The 24,783-nt window shown below is 41.7% G+C and overlaps 1 protein-coding gene and 2 non-coding genes across 3 annotated transcripts in view; 1 reads left to right on the forward strand and 2 right to left on the reverse strand.

The window, feature by feature from the left end:
- The window catches only part of NTSR1 (neurotensin receptor 1), a 91,425-nt gene that overhangs the window by 22,179 nt on the left and 44,463 nt on the right, over positions 1-24,783 (forward strand). The gene's annotated exons all lie outside the window — the stretch shown is intronic.
- On the reverse strand, positions 2,874-2,946 carry TRNAT-UGU. Its single transcript has one exon. It is a non-coding gene; the product is annotated as a tRNA-Thr (tRNA).
- On the reverse strand, positions 12,631-12,768 carry LOC114814040. Its single transcript, XR_003761783.1, has one exon. It is a non-coding gene; the product is annotated as a small nucleolar RNA SNORA7 (small nucleolar RNA).

The following is a 24,783-nucleotide window of genomic DNA, read 5'->3' on the forward strand; positions in this document are numbered from 1 at the left end:
ATCATCTTATCCTTATTTCCCTCTACATGTCCTTGGCTGGGGTAGGGGGGTATGAATGCCTGACTTATCAGTAAATTCCAAGATTGACTGATTCTGTATTCTATTTGAAGTTTTAGGGCATATTTTTACAGTTCTCCAGCACTTTTGTATTTTGATCCTTGAGACCAGTTTTTGCCATTCTGTTATTTCCCTTTACCAAAGGAGTCAATATATAGGTGGTAGTGACATTCCTACTTTGATTTATTGCTTAGCATTGTATGTTTTAAAAGATAAACAGTAAATAAAAATAAATTCACTGAATCCTTATACAGTTTTCAGGTTCATTTTCAAGGATATTTATGAGCATGGCGGAGAGCAATAGTTTTTAAGCCCATCACTAAAATTCAATTCTGGAGTTCATAGTGGAGTTTCAGTTCCAGCAGAGTATGCTTGAGACCAGATGGAGACAAGTCACTCCCTATTCATCTGAAAGTGAGCAGCTTGCTTCTGCCACCGATAATAAACAAAAATAAATAATGCCCTTTTCAATTACTAATAATAATAATAATAATAATGTTGGTATTTGTTAAGCGCTTACTATGTGCCGAGCACTGTTCTAAGCGCTGGGGTAGACATAGGGGAATCAGGTTGTCCCACTTGGGGCTCACAGTCTTAATCCCCATTTTACAGATGAGGGAACTGAGGCACAGAGAAGTTAAGTGACTTGCCCACAGTCACACAGCCAAGTGGCAGAGCTGGGATTCGAACTCATGAGGCCTGACTCCAAAGCCCGTGCTCTTTCCACTGAGCCACGCTGCTTCAGAGTCCCATGCTCTCATGGATAATTCATTTTCCAGCAATTTAATCCAAGAAACAACCTCTAAGTATTGGAAGAGGCTCCAACAATCAACAGAAGTAGTTGTTTCAGATTTTTGATTAGTTTTTCATGCTGATAATCTTTACTGAGCAATGGCATACAGTTTTCACTCCTTCACAGTGCAGTTAGTTTTAAGGAATGCAGCTGAAGAAACCAATAAAAATTAAAGGTGATGTGACTGTAGGACTGTGTTCTTAGGGCTTTTAGTAATTTGAATGAGACAGCTGAAAATAAGAACAGCTTTCTAGATTAGTTATCCTGAAAAACTGAATCAAAAGCTGGTATTATTGCAAGGATTTCTGGGAAAATCATACCTGTTTCTCTCTCCCCACCCAGGGAAACCAGAAATCTATGTGCTGTGTAATCAATAACCTATGTGGAGCTTAAATGCCAGAGTTACAAATGCCTTATGTCCAACTCAACTAAAAAGCCTCAAATGACCTGAAGATATGCACCAGTTTCAGCTCTGGAACCAAATGTTTTAATAAATGTCCCTGGGACAAATTGCTTTGAAAATTAAACTAAAGGCACCCTGCCAGTCTAAAACTCCGATGATCACTTTTTCTGGATTTTCATTCTTTGGCATATAGAAAGGATCTGAAATAAATAGAGATCAGATCATCTGGGCTGAAGGCTGCCATTTGAGTAATCTCAGTTTAGAAATGAAAATGAATCAGCATTCCTGTTCTGTTCCTCCAGAAAAGGAGCAATCAATCAATGCTAGAACATCTACTGGGTGTAGAGTACTGGATTAAGCCCTTGGGATGATACCATAGAATTAGTTGAGATGATCCCTGTCCATAAAGAGTTTACAATCTAGTGGGGGAGACAGACACTAAAATAATTCACAAATAGGAGGAATTAACAAGAGGGAATACGGACATGACTTTAAGCTTAAATAAAAGAGTATGTAAGATAGGTCTAAAAGTGCTACAGGAAGTTGAGAGGACTTACATTGCTTTGTGACACAGAATGCTGAAGTGGCAGTTGGATGATATAAACTGGGGAGAGTAGAACTTAATCTGGGAAGATTCTCTCCTCTGCAGTCTCGCATTTCCTCCTACCTTCGGGGCATCTCAACTTGGATGTACTTCCCAGAACTCAAAACTGTCATATCCAAAATAGATCTCCTTATTTTCCCACCCAAAATCTCTCCTCCTCCCGTTTTTCCCATCACTGTAGAAAGCACCACCATCCTCCCTTCAATCTGTCACCAAATCCTTTTGGTTCAACCTTCACAACATCACTAAAATCTACCCATCCCTCTACATCCTAACTGCTACCATGTTAATCCAAGTACTTAAACTATCCTGACTTGATTACTACATCAGACTTTAGGCTGACCTCCCTGCCCCGTCTCTCCTCACTCCAGTCCATACTTCACTCTGCTACCCAGATCATTTTTCTACAAAACCATTCAGTCCACGTTCCCCACTCCTCAAGAACCTCCAGTGGTTACCCCATCCACTTCCACATCAAACAGAAAGTCCTCACCATAAGCTTTAAAGCAAGCACCTTGCCCCCTTCTATTCATTCAATTCGTTCAATCGTATTTACTGAGCACTTACTCTGTGCAAAGTACTGTGCTAGGTGCTGGGGACAGTACAATATAACAATAACAGACACATTCCCTGCCCACAATGAGTTTACTGTCTAGAGGGGGAACTTTCCTACCTTACTTACCTTCATGATTTCCTACTACAATCCAGCCCACCCACTTAACTCCTCTAATGCCAAACTACTCACTGTACCTCAATATCATCTATCTTGCCTCCAACCTCTTGCCCACATCCTGCCTCTGGCCTGGGACACTCTCCTTCTTCATATTTGGCAGACAATCACTCTACTCACCTTCCAAGCCTTGTTAAAAGTACATTTTCTCCAAGAGGCCTTCCCCGACTAAGGCCTCATTTCCTCTTCTCTCACTCCCTTCTGCACTGCCCTTGCACTTGCACTGCACCCGACTCCAAAGCCCATGCTCTTTCCACTGAGCCATGCTGCTGCTCAAAATTCACGAAGGCCCCAGCGAGATTTGAACTCGCGACCCCTGGTTTACAAGACCAGTGCTCTAACCCCTGAGCTATGGAGCCTCCAAATATAAATATAATATAAATATTTGGAGCCTCCAAATATAAAGGTAACTACAGTAGTTAAGCACATGACCACGACTCAATAGAAAAATGAACCAGGAAGAAATTCACCTGGAAAAATGGTGATAATATTAGTCAGAGAAACCAAGCAGAACATTTTGCACAGGACTAAATTAGCCATTGCTCTCCTTGCCTCTGGGGATGGATCATTTATCTCCAGGGGTGAACTTAGTCTTACTTCAGCTGAAGAAGCAGATGAGATGGGAGTGAAATAAACCTGCAGCAATTTTAATTAAGGTCCCTGAACTTCATCAGACAAGTTGGCACTTGGTAATACTAGTAACGGATCCATTAGATTGGGTGAGCTGCTGGTGTCAGGAACAACTTCTCCTGAGTCAGTTCATAGAAAGCAATACTTTGTAAAAGTGCTCTAGCTGAGAATAGCATGAAATATCCCTGGACTGCCTTGGTGTGCACTTGTCAGCTGTACAGCTATTTTCAACATATCCCAAGATTCCAGTGCCACAAAGTGGGATCCAAAACAACAGAGTCTTCCATTAGGGTCGATGGATGAACGTGGGTTCTGAGATTTCAGGATCTAGAACCTGAGCCAAAGAATTGATGAAAGTGCCATTGGTTTGTGCTGCTGCACAAACTTGTCTCTCAACTCCGCCAGTCTCAGGCAGGGAGTTCAGTGAGCAAGTAGGCAGGCAGGGATGTAGCATATTGCAAGTGCACATCTAGTCTTCGCCCATATTAGCCAGCTACAGGCAGAACTGGGCCAAGAACCAGGTCACCCAATTCATAGAGCAGTGCTCTCCTGAAACCCTTCCTTCCTACCTTCTACTCCCTTGTTCTCTTGACAAGGGGCAGACTCCTATCCAGTGCTGAAAGTAAAAAAATTTACAAGCCTGGGAATCAGAGGTGGGTTCTAATCCTGACTTTGCCACTTTCATTCACTCATTCGTTCATTCAGTCGAATTTACTAAGCGCTTACTGTGTGGAGAGTACAGTACCAAGTACTTGGGAGAGTCCAATATAACAATAAACAGACACGTTCCCTGCCCACTTGTCTATTGTGTGATCTTAGGCAAGTTTCTGCACTTCTCTGTGTTTCAGTTTCCTCATCTGTAAATGGGGATTCTATACTTGTTCTCCCTCCTACTAAAACTGTGAGGCCAATGTGGGGCAGGGGCTCTGTCTGACTTAATTTGCATCTACCTCAGTGTTTAGTACATTGTTTGGCACATAGCAAGCACCTAACAAATATTATTTTTATAATTATTATTAACTGCTGAACGGAACTCATGGATGGCAAGCAAGTTTTCCTGTTGATGGGAAAGAGAAAAGATGGAAAGCCATCCACTGAAAGAGATGCAGGGCATGGCCAGGACCTCAAAGAGGAGTACAATGGAAGAAGTGGGGTTTGGGCTGCTTGTCCCCAAAGAGACAGCAGATAGCAAGGTATCCTTTCACCTGCCTGGTTCCAGATGGACAGGATTGCTTCCCCAACCCTGTCCAAACTCTCCACTGTCCCAGAATGTCTGGTTCCAGCTTACTTCCAGCACTGAGCCCATTTGTACTGATGAGGCAGGCATGATCTGATTTACTTATATCTACCCCAGAGGTAAGTACAGTGCTTTTTTTTAAAAAATGGTATTTGGTAAGCACTTACTCTGGGCCAGACATTGTACTAAGTGCTGGGGTAGATACAAGTTACACAGGTTGGACACAATCCATGTTCCACAGTCTTAATCCCCATTTTATAGATGAGGTAACTGAGGCACAGAGAACTGAAGTGACTTGCCCAAGTTCATACAGCAGACAAGTGGCAGACAGAATTAGAACCCAGGTCCTTCTGCCTTCCAGGCCCATGTTCTATCTACTAGACCTTTCTGCTTCTCAGTAATTGGCATTAGTTGGCATCCCCATTTTACAGATGAGGTAAGTAAGGTCACACAATAGGCAAGTTGCAAAGCCAGGATCAAACCCAGGTCAATCAATCAATCACATATAATGAGTGCTTGCTGTGTGCAGAGCACTGTTCTAAGCACTTGGGAGAGTACAATATAACAATATAACAGAGTTGGTAGTCACGTTTCCTGCCTACAAGTTTACAGTCTAGAGGGGGAGACAGATGTTAATATAAAGAAAATGTATATCCTATTGGGCTCAGAAAGGGGCGAATAAAGGGATCAAATCAGGAAATGGAGGTTTAGTCAGAGAAGTCCTCTTGGAGGACTATATGCCTTAAATAAGTCTGAAGGATGGCAGAGTCCATCTGACTCCCAGGCCTGTGCTCTACCTACTAGACCATGCTGCTTATCCCTCTTGGAAGCCAACTCTTCCCTCTTTGAAGTCATCTATGGAAAATTAAAATGCTTTTTCCGTGTCCTCAGTTCCTGTTGTCCCCTTTGCTCATCAGCAGGAAACATCCTCCCTCTTTTGTTTTGCCATGAACTCGGGTTGATTTTCTCTCCCCAAAGTTGAGTACAATGGCTTCACATCCCTGATGATACAATGGCTTCACATCCCTGATGACTGGGCAGCCTCGATACTGGAGTTAGTACAGGGTCCAGGTTTGTGGTTTCCTGGCAGAGTGGAGAGAGGTACTCTTAAAGTAACTTCCCAAAAGACTCAACTCCAAGGCTCCATGTGAAAGGATAGGAATGGACCTTGCCTTCAAGGTGGTTACTATACAAAATGGGAGAAAGGCAGGTAACCCTACACTAATATATTTAATTCCTATCCTCTGCCTTTATGGATATGAGCTATACATTTCATTTGTATAGTCAATTCCTTAGTTATTTTAATCCTAATTAATTTGAGTTATTTCCTGTTATATCATTTTTCTTCCACCTACCTCTATTTGCAAATATTTTTTGGCTATCTGTCCACCCCATTAGATTGTCAACTTTTGAAAGGCAGTGATGGTGTTATTTTCTTCTGTTTGACACTCCTGAGTGCTTACACACTTAGTGGAAATTTAATAAATATGATTGATGATCATATAGTAATTACTATGATGAGTTAAAAAAGAGAATCATTGATAGGCTGGTGGGTTTAAGAATTGAGGGGGTTAATCAGGGTAGATTTCCTGAGGTTGGCTGTCCTTACCTGTAGTTTATTTAAAGGAAGGGTAGAAAGTGGTATCATGAACAGGAGAAGCCACTGTTTAAGTTATGATTGGGTCAGAAAAGTACAGACCATCCACACCTTTCTCCTGTCAGATCTTTGTCTAGCCCCCACAATCCATCACCTACTTTCTTTATGAGACCCTGTCTGGCAATATTCTCCTGAAAAGTTCATCAACTAGTTTAATAGATCATGCTGTGGTTTATCCCCACCCCATCTTAAAAGCTCCTTGAGGATCAGGTGAGCTGGCCATCAGTGAGGTTGGTTTCTTCTGAAGTCTGGTAAAAGATGGCCTCTCCTTCAACGTCAGAAGTTACGCAGATGGTGAGTGGAAGACAGGGAAACATATCGCTAAATCCCTGCAGATTCCTGGCTTCTATTTCTTTTTCAGGGTCAGGGGAATGACATCTTTGAAATGGAAAAGGAATAGAAGAAATTTCAGCTCTTATTTTAATGAGAATTATATTATCTTCAGCCAAACTGGGGATGGGGAGGAACAGAGCCAAACCTGGAGAACAGGACTTTAGTGTCATTATACAACCCAGTTTATAGTGTTTTCCCTTATGTTCTCTAGTTCCTTCTAGAAGCTGCCCACATTGTTATCCATGCATAATGGTTCAGCCACCACCTTTCCTTTCTTCCTCAAATTGCTTTATGTCAGGAACTGTTTTATTAGCCTCTCTAGCATCAACTGCACCGCCTGGGTGTCTTCACCACTGAAGGGCTATTTCATAAGCACGGTGGGGTTATGTGACCAGTTTGATTCATTCTTCTGGCCTGGGGAATTTACAGTTTCCAGCTTCCTTTTCTCCCCAACCCTCCCCCCTTGCCTTTTAATGGTGTGTGTTAAACGCTTATTATGTGCCAGACACTGTACTAAACCCTGGGGTAGACACAAGGTTAGACATAGTCCATGGCCAAAATGGGGCTCAAAGTCTTAAACCCCATTTTACAGATGAAGTAAATGAGGCACAGAGTAACTATGTGACTTGCCCAAGATCACACAGCAGACAGATGGTGGAGCTGGTATTAGAACCCAGGTCCTCTGACTCCCAGGCGCATGCTCTTTCCAGACTAGTACACACTGCTTCCCTTCTGTATATATCCCTTGTTTGAGGGTGAATGAGTGGCCAAGCTCCATAAGTGTTGAGGGACACTGCTCCTGGAAGAGTGGCCATTTGGGGATTGACATAAGAAGGAGTTCTGGGGCAGTCAGTCAATCATATTTATTGAGTGCTTACTGTGTGCAGAGCACTGTACTAAGTGCTTGGGAGAGTACAATACAACTGTAAACAGATACATTCCCTGCCCACAATGAATTTTCAATCTAGAGAAACTTGTGGGATAGGTACCCTACCCACCTGATGACAGAATACTGTGAAACCTGGCAGGCTCCTTTTTCCATTTAACCTTTATTGAGTTTTCAGATTCAGAGGACCTCAGTGACTATTTCCTTCCTTATTAAACTCTCCTTACTTATGCCAGGCCCCACCCTTGATAATGATGAACTAGCTAGCACCGAGAAATAGTCACAAGATAATAAAGAAGATGGCCTCTCAGTTTCTAAGTTATAATTCCCTTTTTTTCCTGTTGTTCCCTTTTTCCACTCATTACTTTTATACTCCTCTTTTGCAGAAATTCTTAACTTGCACATCAGAATTCCTGAGTTTTAAAAAAGAAAATGAATGGCATTCATTAAACACTTACCATGTTCCAGTCACTGTACTAAGCATGGGTACAAGCTAATCAGATTGGAAAAGTTCCATGTCAAACGTGGGGTTCACAGTCCTAATCCCCATTTTATGGATGAAGTAGCTGAGGCACAGAGAAGGTAAGTGACTTGTCTGAGATCACATAGACGACAAATGGCAGAACTGGGATTAGAGCACAGGTCCTCTGACTCCCAGGCCTCTGCTCTTTCCACTAGTTCAAGCTGCTTGTTTAATGGCCTCTCCACTCTGTGTTAGTAGATGTAGTTTCTTATACACAAACACACACGTGTGCACATAACAGACTTCCTCTCTCAATAATGAAGTGCACACAGAAGACAAATGAGGTCCCTTGAGGAATGGGGTGGATGATAATGCTCTCAGACTCTCCCAACTCTCCAGAAGTCAGGCCTCAGTGACTGCAGTATCTGGGCTGTCTTGGGAAATCCCTGTCAAATCTGCTTGCCTTCAACTTTGGGGCTTTGGGCAAAGGCATCAGGCAGGTGAGATGGTGGTGATTTCAAGGCCCTCCCAGAGAAGCTGTCCTCTCAGCCTGCTTGAGCCTGAAATCTTCTAGGCTCAATTGCTTAGCTCCAACTCCTCCCTTGACCAGTCTCTTAGTCCTTCCCTTTGACTCTCAGCATCGTTACTGGGTACATGCAGAAAAGAAGATGCACATGCATTCTGAGGACAGATGCCCTAAAGATGCTCTTTATAGAGACTGGTTCTCAAGAGGGACCCTAGAGGGATGGGGCTATAGTTATACCCTTAGATTCTCTTAGGAGAAAGGAGGGTAAATAGGAAACATGCATAAAGGTGTTGAGAGGCATGCTATGGAGAGATGAGGAAGAGAGTAGGACATCGAAAATTTTGTGGGGACCTGAAACTTTTGCCAAGTGAAAGAAGCTTTTAACTTGTCTGTCAGGCTGAGTCAGTTCACTCATGCAGAATAAGCACATTTGTAAGGTAGTGTATAGGTATCAGTTTTTGGTTATGATAGTTGTCATTGAAGTCACTAACAATATTTTGATCTGAAAAGTAAATAAATTGTGCATGACAAATGTTAAAGTGAGAGATGAAAAATGTATTAGTTGCAGAAATGCAAAAGGATGTATCCATTAAAAAAAAACAATGTGAACTTTGAGTTAATGTGCAAGATACATTCTTCACAGGATAACAGACCCTTTTGACAGGGTTGATTGAGAAACGCCTGTTAATTCTCAGCTGTTTGTGCTTCATTTAGTCCAATCAGGAAAGCTGGCTGAAGTTACCAGACCACACTTATAAACCTAGATCTTCTTGGAGATTAGAAAATGTTATTTTTGAATAATTGTGGGTATTGTCCCGTGAAAGTTCTATACATGCTCCAAATGCCACGAAAAATGCATCAATGTATGGAGTGAAACCCATTGCTAGTAACCAGGCAGATCTGAATTCATAGCAATGAGAGTATGCCTCTTTAATCACTCAACATTTTAGGTTCACTGGTGCAAATCAACCATCCCAGAGCACTCAGCCTCAGGCTTTGTAAGCGGCTTTTAGGATCTGTGATAAGTACCCTCTGGGGACTCCAAGCATGTAAGATTGCTGGTTACATATAAGCAGACACTCCATCATTCTGGGCCAGCTAGAGAATCACATCAAACAGTGGGTTCTCCAAGCAGCCGAGATGGGGATGGGCAACTCTGAGCTTGCCATACTTGGGAGCACTGACAGGTGATCTTTCCTGGGACCCAGAGGAAAGGATTGAGAAAGAACTGAGAAGAGAAAACCAGCTGGCTTTGGCTCATTCTCCAATGCAAAGTTCTCAAACCCACTTGCTCTAGGAGGCAAGTCAGGTCATCCATTCATAGTGACCTTAGCATTTACATTCATGTCGTGCCTCATGCATATTCTTGACATATTAATTTATCCTTATTTATTTAGCTATTTGTCTTTTCAGACTTTTACTATCTAAAGCCTGCGGCAAATGGCCTAGTAGAAAGAGCATAGAACTGGAAGTCAGAAGATGTGGGTTTAATAACCCAGATGTGTGAAGGTGCCTGCTTGCCTGCTATGTGAATTTGGGCAAGTCATTTATCTTTTCCATGGTTTAGTTTTCTCATTTGTAAAATGGGGATTAAATACATTCTCTCCCTCCCCATGTGGGACAGTACTGTGTCTGCTGTAATTGTATTACATATGCCCCAGCCCTTATGTACAGTGCTTGCCACATAGTAAGCACTTAATAAATACCACAGTTCTTATCATTACAGCCATAGCATTTTACTACTATTTTGTGTCTATCAAATGGCTCAGATACAGGGTCAGCTTCTTGAAGGCAGGACTGTATGTCTTATTCACTTGTATTTTCCCAAGTGCTTAGTGTAAATACTCTGCACACAGTGAGCACTCAATAAATATTGATAGATTGATTATATCATCTGCATCAATTTACTGAGTAACCTCAGGAAACACTTCCAAGCATTGGGAAGTCTTAACCATTTCAGAAGGTTGGGAGACTTGAAAATGAAGTGCTTGTGCTGAAGATACTGGTGGTGGGAAGTCACTCTGTCAGGGTTTATACCAAGCCAAGGAAGATCTCAACCTAATATAATAAGACCATATGGAGCCATCTCCGTTTGAGGTTTAATTTTCTATTTTTAATCACTTTGATATATTTCCCAAGTGAAAGAGATCCAATTAGAATTTTAAAGAGAAAGAAAATATTGACAACTGCTGACATGCTACATCACTTTGAGATACAAGGGCAGAGACCCTCCAAGTTTCTGTCCTCCTCCCTTCAGGCAGGGTTTATTAAATCATTTTGATGGTTTGAGAAGGAATACTTAAAAAAAATTACATCAATATGAGAGAGCATATCTGATGTCAATTTTCCTCTCTCCCCCAATACTAAAATCTCCTCTTACTCATCACCTGTGCTTGTCCCCCAGCCTGGAAGTCTCTCCCCACATAAATCCAATAAGGCACAGCTTTCCCCACATTCAGGGCCCTCCTAAAATTCTGCCTCCTCCAATAAACTTTTTCCAGTTAGTTGCTTGTTTTGTTAAATAAAAAAATGGGATTTGTTAAGAGTTTACTATGTATCAAACACTGTTCTAAGTGCTAGGGTAGGTACAAGTTAATTAGGTCAGGCCCAGTCCCTATCTCTCATGGGACTGATAGTCTAAGTAGGAGGGAGAACAGGTATCCCCATTTTTCAGTTGAGGAAAAGTTAAGTGACTTGCTCAAGGTCACAGCACACAATTGGCAGAGGAGGGATTAGAACCCAGATCCTTCTGACCACAAGGCCCATTGTCTCTCCACTAGGCCATGCTTCTGCTTCCCAGCATTCCAAGTCATACAAACAACAATAGCAATCTCTAGCTCCTTTGGTTTACATCCATCCTGAAAATTTTTATATATTTGATACTCAATTTCCTTTGATTACTCCACTTTTTTAAAAAATGATATTGTTGAAGGCTTGCTATGTGACAGGTACTGTACTAAACGTTGGGGTAATCAGATCATTAACAAGATAATCAGGTGAGACACAGTTCCTGTCCCACATAGGGCTCATAATCTTCATCCCCATTTTACAGATGAGATAACTGAGGGATAGAGAAGTTAAATGACTTGCTCAAGGTCATACAGCAGACAACTGGAAGAACTGGGATTAGAACCCAGGTTCTCTGATTCCCAAGCCCATGCTCTTTCGTTGCTCTCCCTTGCAGATATTTTCATATCTATTGCCTCCATTCTAGTGTAAACTCCCTGTGGTAGAGAATGTGTGACTTGCTCATCTTGCACTTTCCAAGTGCTTATTACACTAGTTTGCACCTAGTGGGAACTCAGTAAATCCAATTACTACTACTCTACTACTACAGCCCAGCCCACCCACTTTGCTCCTCTAATGCTAACCTTCTAACTGTGCCTCTATCTCATCCATCTGGCCACCTATCTCTCGCCTATGTCCTGTCTCTGGCCTGGGATACCTTCCCTCCTCATATATGACAGACAATTACTCTCCCCCACTTCAAAGCCTTACTGAAGGTACATCTCCTCCAAGAGGCCTTCCCTGACTAAGCCCTCCTTTCCTCTTCTCTCGCTCCCTTCTGTGTCACCCTGACTTGCTCCCTTTATCCATCTCCCCTCCCAACCTTATAGCACTTATGTACATACCTGCAATGTATTTATTTATATTAATGTCTGTCTCCCCTCTGGACAGTAAGCTCGATGTGGACAGGTAATGTGTCTGTAATATTGCATTCACCCAAGTACTTAGTACAGTGCTCTGCACACAGTAAGTGCTCAATAAATATGATTGACTATTTCTATTAAGGCAAGGTGCTGGGCCTGTCACTAAGGTTCCCTGCTTCATCTTGGTAATGGCTAATCCCAGCTCTGCCAATTGTCTGCTGTGTGACCTTGTGCAAGTCACTTAACTTCTCTGTGACTCAATTACCTCATCTGTAAAATGGGTGATTCATTCATTCATTCACTCATTCAAGATAATGAATAAGGGATAAGACTGTGATCCCCGTGTGGGACAAGGATTGTGTCTAACATGATTATCTTGTATCTACCCCAGAGTTTAGTATAGTGCCTGACATGTAGTAAGCACTTAAAAAGCTTGTCTTGTCTTATGCTATTGAGTCAGCTCTGACCTATAGCAATGCCACAGACATGTCTCTCCCAGAACCCACCACCTCCATCTACAATCATTCTGGTAGGGTATCCATAGAGTTTTCTTAGTAAAAATACGGAAGTGGTTTACCATTGCATCCTTCCGCGCAGTAAACTTGAGTCTCTGCCCTCAACTGTCTCCCATTCCACTGCTGCCCAGCACAGATGAATTTTGACTTAGAGCAGATTGCTTTCCATTCCTTAGCCACCGCCCAAGCTAGGAATGGAATGGGTATGCCTCTGCTTAACTCTCCCTCCCATAGTCGAGACTGGTAGAATGCTGGAAACTCTCCAGGTGAGACCCTGAGAGGAGTACTTAACAAATACCATGAAGCAAAACAAACAACTAATAATGGAAAGGCCTCCATATTTCAACAGGGAGTTCAAAAGCAAGTTTTCTTGTGTAAATTGATTTAAAGAATGATCAAAGCTTTTGGCTTTAGCACAGAAAAAAAAAGACAGTAACAAAAACAAATTTGATTTTTCACCTGGTGGTCTCAGGGTGTTATTTGCTGCAAACAAAGGAGCTGATGATTGTTTGGGGAAAAAAAAATAAAACACATACATACATACCCCTTAAAAAACTCAGTGCGGGGAGATGAATATTTATAACAACATTGGACTTGCAAATTTCAAGAATTTAAATGCCATAAACAGTGTTTGTAAAATCTTTTCAGAAGATGTCAGAGTAAATTAATCTTGATTACTAGTCATAACAGCGGAAAATTATCATCTTCAGTTTTCTGAAAATTCCCAAGAACCAAGCCCCCTTTGAACCATTGCCCTTTAAGTCAAATATGCTAGACTGAGGAAAAATAATTTTAATTTAAAAAATGACTGCTTATCCCCTAGAGAACTAATTAGTGAAAAGCACATGTTCACACCTGAGCACCTTAAATGAGGCTTTTCTTTGCAGAGATTTTTTTTTTTTTTGCGCCCCGGGGTTCTGCTGCCCAGGTAAGCACCACCCTGCCCTTTTGGGGAATTCAACCTTGCATTTAAAATAGCCAGTCGGAAAAGTTCTAGTAACATTATCCTTTTTCCTGTGTCTTCCAGGCCAAAGTTCTCAAGTTCAAAACCAGGTCAACACAAGCAAATTGTTGTTTGCTCCCTTCAGAGTCCAGAGAGGAGTTATTGTTTCTATAACATAATTTCCATATTAGAGAAGGAAAAGTACTGCTGTGTTCGCACATTAAAACAACATGTCTCTGATGCAGACCTAGCTCTCACCAAGCTTTTGCTCAGCCCACTGACATTCTGTCTTCTGTAGGAAGTAAAGTCGTTCCTTGTTTTCCAAGCTGGGAAGGTTAATGTCCCCTGGTACACTAGTGTTCAAAGCCAACTTTTAGAAATATTGCCAATTTCATTCAGATTTATGCAAATCAATATAATTATCGCACAATGGAATTTGAAAGGTGTTTCAGATTTGACAGAATCTTTTGCTTCCTTCAAAGGCCTATGGCATTTAAGTTAGACTTCAGCCTTCTGCAATAAAAACCCCCAGCATTACCAGCGCAAAAGCACTTGGAGTTGAACAAATGAACCAATTATGTCTTTGTGACAAACACATGATTAGGATGGAGATTAGATTCCATTCATGGGTGGATGGATTGTTCAGAGAAAAATCATAATGAATCCAGTCAGGCAGTTTTAGTGATTGAGTCTGATCTATCCAGAAGTCTGTTTAGAAAACAGAGCTACCTCCTTAAGGGTAATATAATAATAATAATAATAATAATACCTATTCCTGTAATAGTATCTTTTCTCTGTGACATTCAAAAGCTTGCAAGCCTCATTCTACTAATCTCCAAAATGCCTCTGTGAAAGAAGCAGGAAAACTGTTGTACCTTCCTTTAAAAGTAAGGAAAAAACTGAGGCTCAGGGAGGTTCAATGTTTGCCTAAACTGGCATTATAAATCTAAACAGAAAGAGGTACCACGCCCTCTCACCGCCCCCCTCCACACACATTTTGTATTTATTAATTCAAAACGTTTCCCTAAATTCCAACCATAATCCAGAATTGGTTTTGATTCAGAAGTATTGTAAACATCCTAAATGAATACATTTTCCAGACTGGTATGTTCCACAGGGGGTAATTATTTTTGAAAATCCAGTATTTGTGAAATTCAGTGAAGCAACGCAAGACTAGCATTCAGTGATTACCACAAGAACCCTCTATTATTTTGTCTACTTTGGAATTTCGCAGATTAAGAAAAAGCACAGTCTAGTTCCTGAAACCTGAAAGTGGTTTGTAATTAAATAACTTGTCATCATAGACTCACTTTTCTAACGAAGTAGCTCAGCCCCTTTCCTTCCCATACAAGAAGGGCATATGCAAGACATTGAGTGGGGTATCGCCCTAGAGCGGTTTTGCACACAAACCTTACATTTGAGTCCCCTGGCTTCCATGACATCTTCTCAGGGACCTATGGGATTTGTGATGGAATGAGCCAGATTGTCTCCCTTGCCTTAAATCCTTCTGTGGAAGTAATTTAGTTGTTTTCTCTCTTTCAGCAACTAGGGAACCACTGTGCACATCAGGCAGTATGGACCAAATTGTACTAACTTAGTCTGCTTGTCCCGGGAAAGGATGAATTGGTCTTCCCAAGAGGCTAATTCTCCTGCAGGGAGGTACTTCAACACTGGGGGTTAGAAATGAACCCCATATATATTCCTACATTACCATCAGTTGGGTTGGGTTTATCTCAAGGTTCTACCTGACACAAATGGAAATGTCTTTGATTAAACACTGTGGAGCCCAACCTGGAGAACCTGCAGCAGAGAGTCAACTTGGAAACTCAAAAAGGGGAATGCCAATAATTGACTATGTTTTCTTAGGGCAAGTGGGACAGGAAAGCCTTCCTGAAAAATTCACTGGAAACACTGAAGGTTCCTGTATAAAAAAAAAAAATTAAACAAAACGCTATTTGACAGCCCTCTTTTATCGATGATATCAGACAATATCAATGGTCAATGACTTGGCTGAATTATGGCATGAGTCAGTTCTTTGAGGAAACCGTAATCGTTATTACTAATGTATTTGTTAAGTGCTTACTGTGTGTCAAGCACTGTTCTAAGTGATGGAGTTGATACAAGTTCACTAGATCAGAGACAGTCCTTGCCCCCCATGGGATTTACAGTCTAACTAGGAGGGAGAACAGGTAATGAATCCCCTTTTTACAGATAAGGGAGTTGAGGCACAGAGAGTGAAGGAATTTGCCCAAGATCACAGACCAGGCAACTGACAGAGCCAGAATTAGAACCCAGGCCCTCTGACTCTTAGGCCAGTGTTCTTTCCTCTAGGCAATGCTGCTCTTGTGGTTTGTTTACACTCTGGGATGACTCCTCACCAGAGAAACTTTGGCTTCTTTCATGAAGCATCTTAGCAGTGTCCCTTACCCCCCTACCCAAACCCATAGAGAAGTAGCGTGGCTCAGTGGAAAGAGCCCGGGTTTTGGAGTCAGATGTCATGGGTTCGAATCCCGGCTCGGCCACTTGTCAGCTGTGTGACTTTGGGCAAGTCACTTAACTTCTCTGTGCCTCAGTTACCCCATCTGTAAAATGGGGATTAAGACTGTGAGCCCCACGTGGGACAACCTGATTCCCCTGTGTCTACCCCAGTGCTTAGAACAGTGCTCGGCACATAGTAAGCGCTTAACAAATACCAACATTATTAAACCCTGAGCCCATGGGATGAAGCAGGTATTCTCAGTGTCTGGAGGCCAAGACACAGAGAGGTCAGGAGTTGCCCAAGGCTACATAACAGTCTTCGATGATGCCAGGAATGGACCCTAGACTGAATGACTCTTGGGCTTGACTCAGTCTTCTAGGCAGCACAGAATCTTTTTACTGCTAGTTAAGATCATGAATTATAAAGAGCATTGATCCCCAGACTCTCTTACACAGATCACTTAGTTGTGTGGTTTGGGAACCAAATATGAAGTATCCTAAAATCAATAGCTTTTGGAGTACATTCAAGCCTATGGTGGAATACTTTCCCGATGGTAGTCGATAGCTATTCTCTGTATCTCCAAGGCCAAGGAAAGAGGCAATGAGTTGAGATTGCAGCAAGAGTGATTTAGGTGAGATCACCGGTGAATGAACTTAATTATAAAGGTCAAAAGATCCTGGGCTTTGCTACTGTATCGTTTTTGTGGAATTTTAGGGAGAATACAGAGAATTAACTGGCTGAGATGGTTTATAATAATGATGATAGTACTTGTGACATGCTTACTATGTGTCAAGCACTGTTCTTAAGTGCTGGGGTAGACACAAGGTAATCAGGTTGTTCCACGTGGGACTCACGTTCTTAATCCCCATTTTACACATGAGGTAACTGAGGTTCAGAGAAGTTAACTAACTTGCCCAAAGTCACACATGTGACTTTATGTGCAGTGTTGCAGTACTGGGCAGTACTGAGCACAGGCCTGAGAGTCAGAGAGCCTGGGTTCTATTCCTAGCTCCACCATTTGTTGGCTGTGTGACCTTGGGCAAATCACTTGACTTCTCTGTGCTTCAGTTGCCTCATCTGTAAAATAAGGATTAAATCATATTCCCTCCTAGTTGGACTGAGAGTCCCATGTGGCCAGGGATTGTGTCCAACCCACATATTTTGTATCTATCCCAGTGCATAGAACAGTGCTTGGGCCATAGTAAGTGCTTAACAAATACCACTTTTTTAAAAAAGCAGAGGAATGAACTAGTTGACCTATCAATCAGTCAATAGCATTTATTAAGTACCTACTCTGCCCAGACCACTGTATTACAATAGAGTTAATAGATACTATCCTTGCCTTTGAGGTATTGTTTAACAGAGGACCTCTCAATCTCTTTCCCACCCCTAAGATTTTATGATTTAGTGCATGGTAATAACTGATTGTAATATATTTAGGGATGAGAGAGGGAGAGAGACTGAGAGAGAGAGAGAGAGAGAATCCAAGAGACCAAGACCAAAGAAACCCAGGCTCCAGAATATAATGATAATAATTATAAATAATAATTGTGGTATTTGTTAAACACTTATTTGGTGCCCAGCACAATATTAAATGTTGGGGTAGATTCAAAATAATCAGAACAGACATGGTTCCTTTCCCATAGGATGCTTGCAATCCGGAGGGGAGGGAAAACAGATGTTTAATCTCCCCTTTATAGATGAGGATACTGAAACACAAAGAAGTTAAGTGACCTGCCCAAGATTACACAGCAGCCAAGTGTCAGAGCCAGGATCAGAACCCAGGTGTCCTGGCTCCCAGGCCCATGCTCTTTCCACTAAGTCACACTGCTTCTAATCATCTTTGTGTACAACTAAACAACTTGTCTTCAAGCACCTTAACAGTGACTCTTCTTAGGAGAGAGCACCGGCAGTAGTACAGATACAAAAGAGAAAGTTTCAATAAGACCAGTTTTAATAGAAAATATCACGAAACAACCCAACTTTTACTATCAAAGACTAATAAAATGATAAAAGAAATATTCATTTTAAATTTTAAAAAGGGAATGGAACCTGGAAATGCCTCAAACATTTCCTGAACCTAAAGAAATTCTTTCCTGTGCATTTCAAATTATTTCCCCTAGAATTTCATTTTGAGTTGATTAGATATTCGGAGCCCCTTATAGGCTAATCTTGTGACAGACTGGCTTTTATCTTTCTTAGTACAATTTTATGTTCTTGGGTAGAGAAATCGTCATACCCTAAGGTCAGGCTTACCATATAAGTCTCTTTATAGCGATGAAATGAGAAAAATGTTTTCAATCTTTCTGAGCTTCCTTCCCTCAGGTCAGCAGCTTGGTGCACCATAGTAATTACTCTGGGGAGCTGTAGGGTTCTAATTAACAAACTCTTACCTAGATTGCAGTCTTTTTCTCTAGAAGTGACCATCAAGGAATGCTAGTCACAGGCTATCGGGTGTACCTAAAACTTCTCAGCCATCTGATTTCTTTGTGCCAGGCTTACCGGCACACACAAGAGTGTGAAGCATGTAGCGTAAGACAACCCTTTATAAGATATGGAAGTGTGAGTCCTCCTGGCAGGAAAACAATAGCCATCTCCTCAAATCCAAAGAGACCCAACTTTCCCTGACACTGGGAAGGGTCCTAACATATAATGCCATTATTTATCTGATGGAGGATAGGAATCCTGGTGAATGAATCCAAGGGACCACCTTCTTAGAGCTGGAAACTGAAATGAAGGCAATTCAACTGGAGGTAGAGGGCACAGAAGAAACACTAACTTAATGAGCCATCTCAGAAGGATTTGTCTCTCAAAAGGATTACCTATTCCAACCATGGACTTAAGATTAAGGTTGTGTTTACATTTATTTTCTGGAAAATTCAGTCCCAGAACAGAGATCTGGTCTCAATTATCTGGATATTTCAGGAGAAGGTATTCTGCACAGTTTCAACAGCTAAATATTCAATCAATCAATATTATTTCTTGAGCAACTATTGTGTATGGAGCTCTGTACTTAGCACTTGGAAGAGTAGAAGACATGATCCTCCATTCTGATCTCCCAACCTCCTGTCTCTTCCTGCTTCAGTCTATACTTCACTCTGCTGCCCGGATTATCTTTCTACAGAAACACTCTGGGCATGTCACGCCACTTCTCAAAAATCTCCAGTGGTTGCCTATCAACCTTTGCATGAAGCAAAAATTCCTCACTATGGGCTTCACAGCTCTCCATCACCTGGCCCCCTCCTACCTCACCTCCCTTCTCTCCTTCTACATCCCAGACCGCACACTCGGCTCCACTGCCACTAACCTCCTCACTGTGCCTTGTTCTCGCCTGTCCTGCCGTCGACCCCTGACCCACGTTCTACTCTGGCCTGGAATGCTCTCCCTCCTCACAGCTGCTAAACTAGCTCACCTCCCCCTTTCAAAGCCCTATTGAAAGCTCACTTCCTTCGGAGGCCTTCCTAGACTGAGTTCCCTCCCTTTTCCACTGCTCCTCCTCCCCTCCCCATCGCCTCCCTCCCTCCCTCTGCTCTACACCCTTCCCTGCCCCACAGCACTTGTGTATATTTGTACATATTTATTATTCTATTTATTTTATTAATAATGTGTATATATCTATAATTCTCTTCATTTTGATGGTATTGATACTTGTTTTGATACTGTCTACTTGTTTTGTTGTCTGTATCCCCCTTCTAGACTGAGAGCCCGTTGTTGGGTAGGGATTGTCTCTGTTGTCAAATTGTACTTTCCAAGCACTTACTACAGTGCTCTGTACACAGTAAGAGTTCAATAAATACAATTGAGTGAATGAATGAATTGTTCGTAAAGAGTTTACAGTCTAGCTGGGGAGACGAGCAGAAAATAAGAGGGAGAAGTTGCCAAATAATATAGTATGTAAAGCAATATGTACAGGGATCATGCCTACCTATTATATTGCATTTACTTTCCCAAGCATTTGGTACAGTGCTCTGCACACAGTATGCACTCGATAAATAGCACTGATTAATAGTGAGTGCAAGTATGCTCGGTGATGAAAGCATCCATCAGGATTATCCTCATAGAAACTGATGTCTCCAAAGATCAACTCAGGAGCAGAGGAGAGAAAGAGTGAAAGGTGCTTAACTTGCTCAAAAAAGCTAAGGCAAGCTCAGGGTGGTAGGTGACTTCAACTATTAATGATAGTGGGTGGTAGAGATGTCTGACATGGACTTCAAAGGAAGAGAAGATGAGAGATGAAGGGGACATATAATGATAGGAAAACAGCATTGGATGGTAAGAAACAACATGGCCTTGTGGAGAGCACAGGCCTGGGAATCAGAAGGTCCTGGATTCTAATCCCATATCTGCCACTTGTCTGCTGAGTGACTTGAGCAAATCGTTTAACTTATCTGTGCCTCAGTTACCTCATTGGTAAAATGGGGATTAAAACTGTGAGCCCCATGTGGGGCATGGACTGTGTCCAACCTAATTAGTTTGTATCTTCCCCAGTGCCTAGTATAGTGCCTGACATGAAGTAAGCACTTAACCATTACCATAAAAAGGTGACTTTTCCATTATTTATATTGAGTTGGGAGGAGTGGGGGAAGGTGAGGTCTCCCTGGGATAGAGAAGCAGAGGATCCAGTGTCACCAGGTAAGAACAGATGTGGAATGAATGGTGGATGTGGAAGAGTGACTGAGTCGGGAACTAGTCAGAGATGAAAGGGAGTTTGCCCAAAATAGAGTGAGGATTCCTTAGGTCACATTTAGATGGGGCATGGGTGCAGCTGGCAAGGGGGTTTGCAAGAGGTGGGAATGGGTTAGATGAGAATGAGACAATGGGTTGCAATGTGGGATGGGTGGTTTGGGGCAGTGGCAAGAAAGGACAGGAATAGGGTGAGCACAGAGTGGGAAATTCATAAGTGATTCTATAAAAATGAACCAGAGTACACAGGATTTAGGAAATGCAATTTTAGTGAGGATCCTCACTGTAATTTAAAAGCTTCCAGTTACTCAGCAGTTTGAGAACTGGAGAAATGGAGAAAGGATGCATTTAAAGGTAAAAGTAGCAATGATGAAACTATAAGAGCTTATATTAATGGTGTAAGGCCTTTAAAATGTCTGGAATGTATTTTTTATTCTTAGAAATTACTATATTCTTAGAAAGAGGGAGAAACATATTTGTAATATTGAAAGTGACACACTTCATTCAAGTGGGTTGCAAAAGTGATACCACCACTTACTCTGGCCTGACAGCTTGTTTTGTTGAAAATGCTTTAATGGCAAGTTGGTATATTGAATTTTCCATATTTTCTCTAAGGTTATGTTAAAGTACCCAGTCTAAGCATTTATTTGGCAGGTGGCATGGAAAATGGCATCATTCTAACCATTACTGAATGTGTCTTAGGTGAAGCAGAATAAATCCCATTTCAATCAAGAGTCATGTGCTCAAAAAAATGGGTCATTAATTAATCATTTGCCTGATAGAATGTGAAGAAAGCTTTTTCAAGAATGAGGCTGATAAAAACCTACACTAGAATGTAGTTGTTTATAGGAAGCAGAATGAAGTAGTTGAAAGAATACAGGCCTGGGAGTCAGAAGACCTGAGTTCTAAATCCTGCTTCACCACTTGTCTTTTATGTGACTGTGGGCAGGTCACTTCTCTTTGCCTTAGTAACTCAACTGTAAAATGGGGATTATTCTATGAGCTCCATGTAGGACAAAGCCTGTGTCCAATCTGATTTAGCTTGCATTATTATTATTATTATGGTATTTGTTAAGTGCTTACTATGCGCCAAGCACTGTTTTAAGCGCTGGAGTAGATACAAGGTAATTAGGTTGTCCCATGTGGGACTCACGATCCTAATCCCCATTTTACAGATGAGGTAAGAGAGGCACAGAGAAGTTAAGTGGCTTGCCCAAGGTCACACAGCAGATAAGTGGCGGAGCCGAAATTAGAACCCAGGTCCTCTGACTCCCAAGCCCATACTCTTTCCACTGAATCACGCTGCTTCTCTGCTGCTTGCATCTACCCCAATATTTAGGACGGTGCTTGCCACATAGTAAGTGCTTTAACAAATGCCATAAATGACAAACAACAAAATAAAAAGATAGAATGGAGGTGAAATGCAACCAGCAGGAATTCTGTACCTGTGAAAAATGATCAGATAACCCTATACAGAGATACAATGAGGAAGATAGACCTGGAGAGATTTGCCTGGTTCAGTGTCAGCTACTAGCTGGGTGAATGTGTGCACCAAGACTGATGGACACCTCCACCAACTGGGATCATAGACTTCATAGCTTCCTCTAGTCAGCCCCTGGAGATGGTCAAAGGTTCTTCTTGCTGCCTAATCTGACTTCTCCAGCTCTAATTTGAACCCACTGAACAACTCATGTTCAGCACTCCAAGAACCTGGAGAACTCAAAATCCTCTTGGCTAAAACACTTCAGGTACTTGAAGTCACCCATACATTTCTCTTCTACAGGCTAATTTATTCCAATTATTTTAACCTTTCCTCGTATGACATTTTCCATTTAGGCCATCCTTTTTAGTCACTTTTCTCCAGATTCTCTTCAGCTTCTCCATGTGTTTTTTAAATTGCAAGTGATCAAAACTGAAAATAATATGCAAATAAATATCTGAGAAGTTCAGAAGGTTTGGAAGGAATAGCATCCTAGATCTGCCCCTGCCTAATCTGGATAATATAGTCCATATTGGTTTTCAAAAGTTGGCACTGCACAGTTGACTTGTCCTGCTTAAAAATGGCCATGGGCCCAAATCACCTTCTCCTGAATTGGTCTCTAATCAGTCTTTCTCCAGACTTAGATTCATCTTTGTTTTTTCACCCTTGACTTGTTCTACTTTATTATTATTAATAGTAATAATAATAATAATGGCATTTGTGAAGCACTTACTATATGCCAAGCACTGTTCTAAGTGCTGGGGTAGATACAAGGTAATCAGGTCATCCCATATGGGGCTCAAAGTCTTAATTTCCATTTTATAGATGAGGTAACTGAGGTACAGAGAAGTTAAGTGATTTGCCCAAAGTCACACAGCTGACAAGGGGCAGAACTGGGGCCATTGTGCCTTCCAAAGTGTTATCAACCCTGCCCAATTTAGTATCATCTGCCAGTCTGAGGAGCAAACTCCATACAAATCATCACAGACTGATTTCTGAGGGACATCATTGATTATTAACTCTGAAGAGACAGGGTCAAAGATGTTTTGGACAGAAGGGCAGAGAGCAGAGGAGCCCAGGAGCTTTCTTCTCTGCTTAAGCATTCCAAGAAAGTTAAATTTACCTTTCAGTCAATAAACAATGGTATTTATTGAGCACTTACTGTGTGCACAGCACTGTACTACATACTTGGGAGAGTACAATTCAATAGAGGTGGTAGAAATGTTCCCTGCCCACAACAAGGTCACATCTACAGCCTTTATTTTAGAGTTAGTGTGTCAGACCAAATTCCTTCAAATTCTCCCATCAATGAATCAATTGTATTTATTGAGTGCAAACTGTGTGCAGAGCTCTATTACTAAGCACTTGGGAGAGTACAATATAACAGAGTTGGTAGACACATTCCCTGACCACACAGAGCTTACAGTCTAGGTTGCCAAAGAACTGCTACCCAGTTAAAGCTGAAGACCTTGTCCAGGGAATAATTTCTCTTGAAATACAATTATGGATGTGGAAAGAAGAGAGCTTAAAGAAGACTTGCTGTTAAAGCTAATGATACAAGCAGTAAATGGAATCATAGACCTCCAAAGGCAGAATGGTTGGCATAAAGGATGATGTTGTAGTCAAAGCAATTTGCACTCAGGTTATGTTTTCCTAATGAAAGCTGGATCTCTAGATGTCAAGACTCTGGCATGGCATACTTTGACTTTAAAATCCCTTAATAAAATCAACTAGTATACTGAAGACTCCCTCCAGTGTGAAGAAATGTCATTATCACAGACTGAAATTGCTATTTCCATTATACATCTTTTTTCAGAATAGGTAGATACAGTTTAAGCAATCAAAGCATGTGGGAAACTTGGCACCCGACTCCATTGGAGCTTCATTCAGTACAAAGTGAGGTTTTCCTCTGAGTCAATCAACCCCCTGGATAGCTTTGATTGGCTTGGAATACAAATCAGGTAGTCTGAGCCAATACTCCTGCCAACTCTTCCAAAGCATCTCAGTCTATACTTTCATTAGAAAATTTTCATAGCAAGTAAAATCATACGACACAGGAAAGAGTATCTGGGCTTGCCAGTTTGATTTATTTAGCTGTGAAGACCTTTGTGAGGAAGCCTGAAACTGAATCCCAGAATGTTACATGGAAAGTAGCTGGGTACAAGAAGCAGAGTGGCCTAGTGGATGGAGCACAGGACTGACCCCGGCTCGGCCACTTGTCTGCTGTATGACTTTGGGGAAATCACTTCACTTCTCTGTGCCTCAGCTACCTCATCTGTAAAATGGGGATTCAGACTCTGAGACCATGTGGGACATGGACTGCGCCCAACCTGATTAGCTTGTATCTACACCAGCATGTAGTACAGTGCCTGGCACATAATAAGTGCTTAACAAATACCAGAAAAACAATAGGAGAGGCAGAGATAGGTAGAGACAGAAATAAAGTTAACTGTCCAGTACCAGATCAGGGTATCTCTGCTGTGGCTTTGTGTGTGTGTGTGTGTTTTCCTACTCCTCCCTCTAAACTCTTCAGAGATGGTTTCTCCATGATCTGGTTGGGTGTGGGATAGCCTTACCTGCCCACTGTGGACTGTTATTTCCTAGCTCAATTTTCCTTCCCTTACAAATATGTTCAGGATGAGGAAGCCTATGGTGAATATATGGTGAAGACAGGTAATCCCAAACGTATAAACTAATTGTGCGTGTTCTGATCC

This window comes from Ornithorhynchus anatinus, chromosome 8 (genome assembly GCF_004115215.2).
Source record: "Ornithorhynchus anatinus isolate Pmale09 chromosome 8, mOrnAna1.pri.v4, whole genome shotgun sequence".
NCBI lineage: Eukaryota > Metazoa > Chordata > Mammalia > Monotremata > Ornithorhynchidae > Ornithorhynchus > Ornithorhynchus anatinus.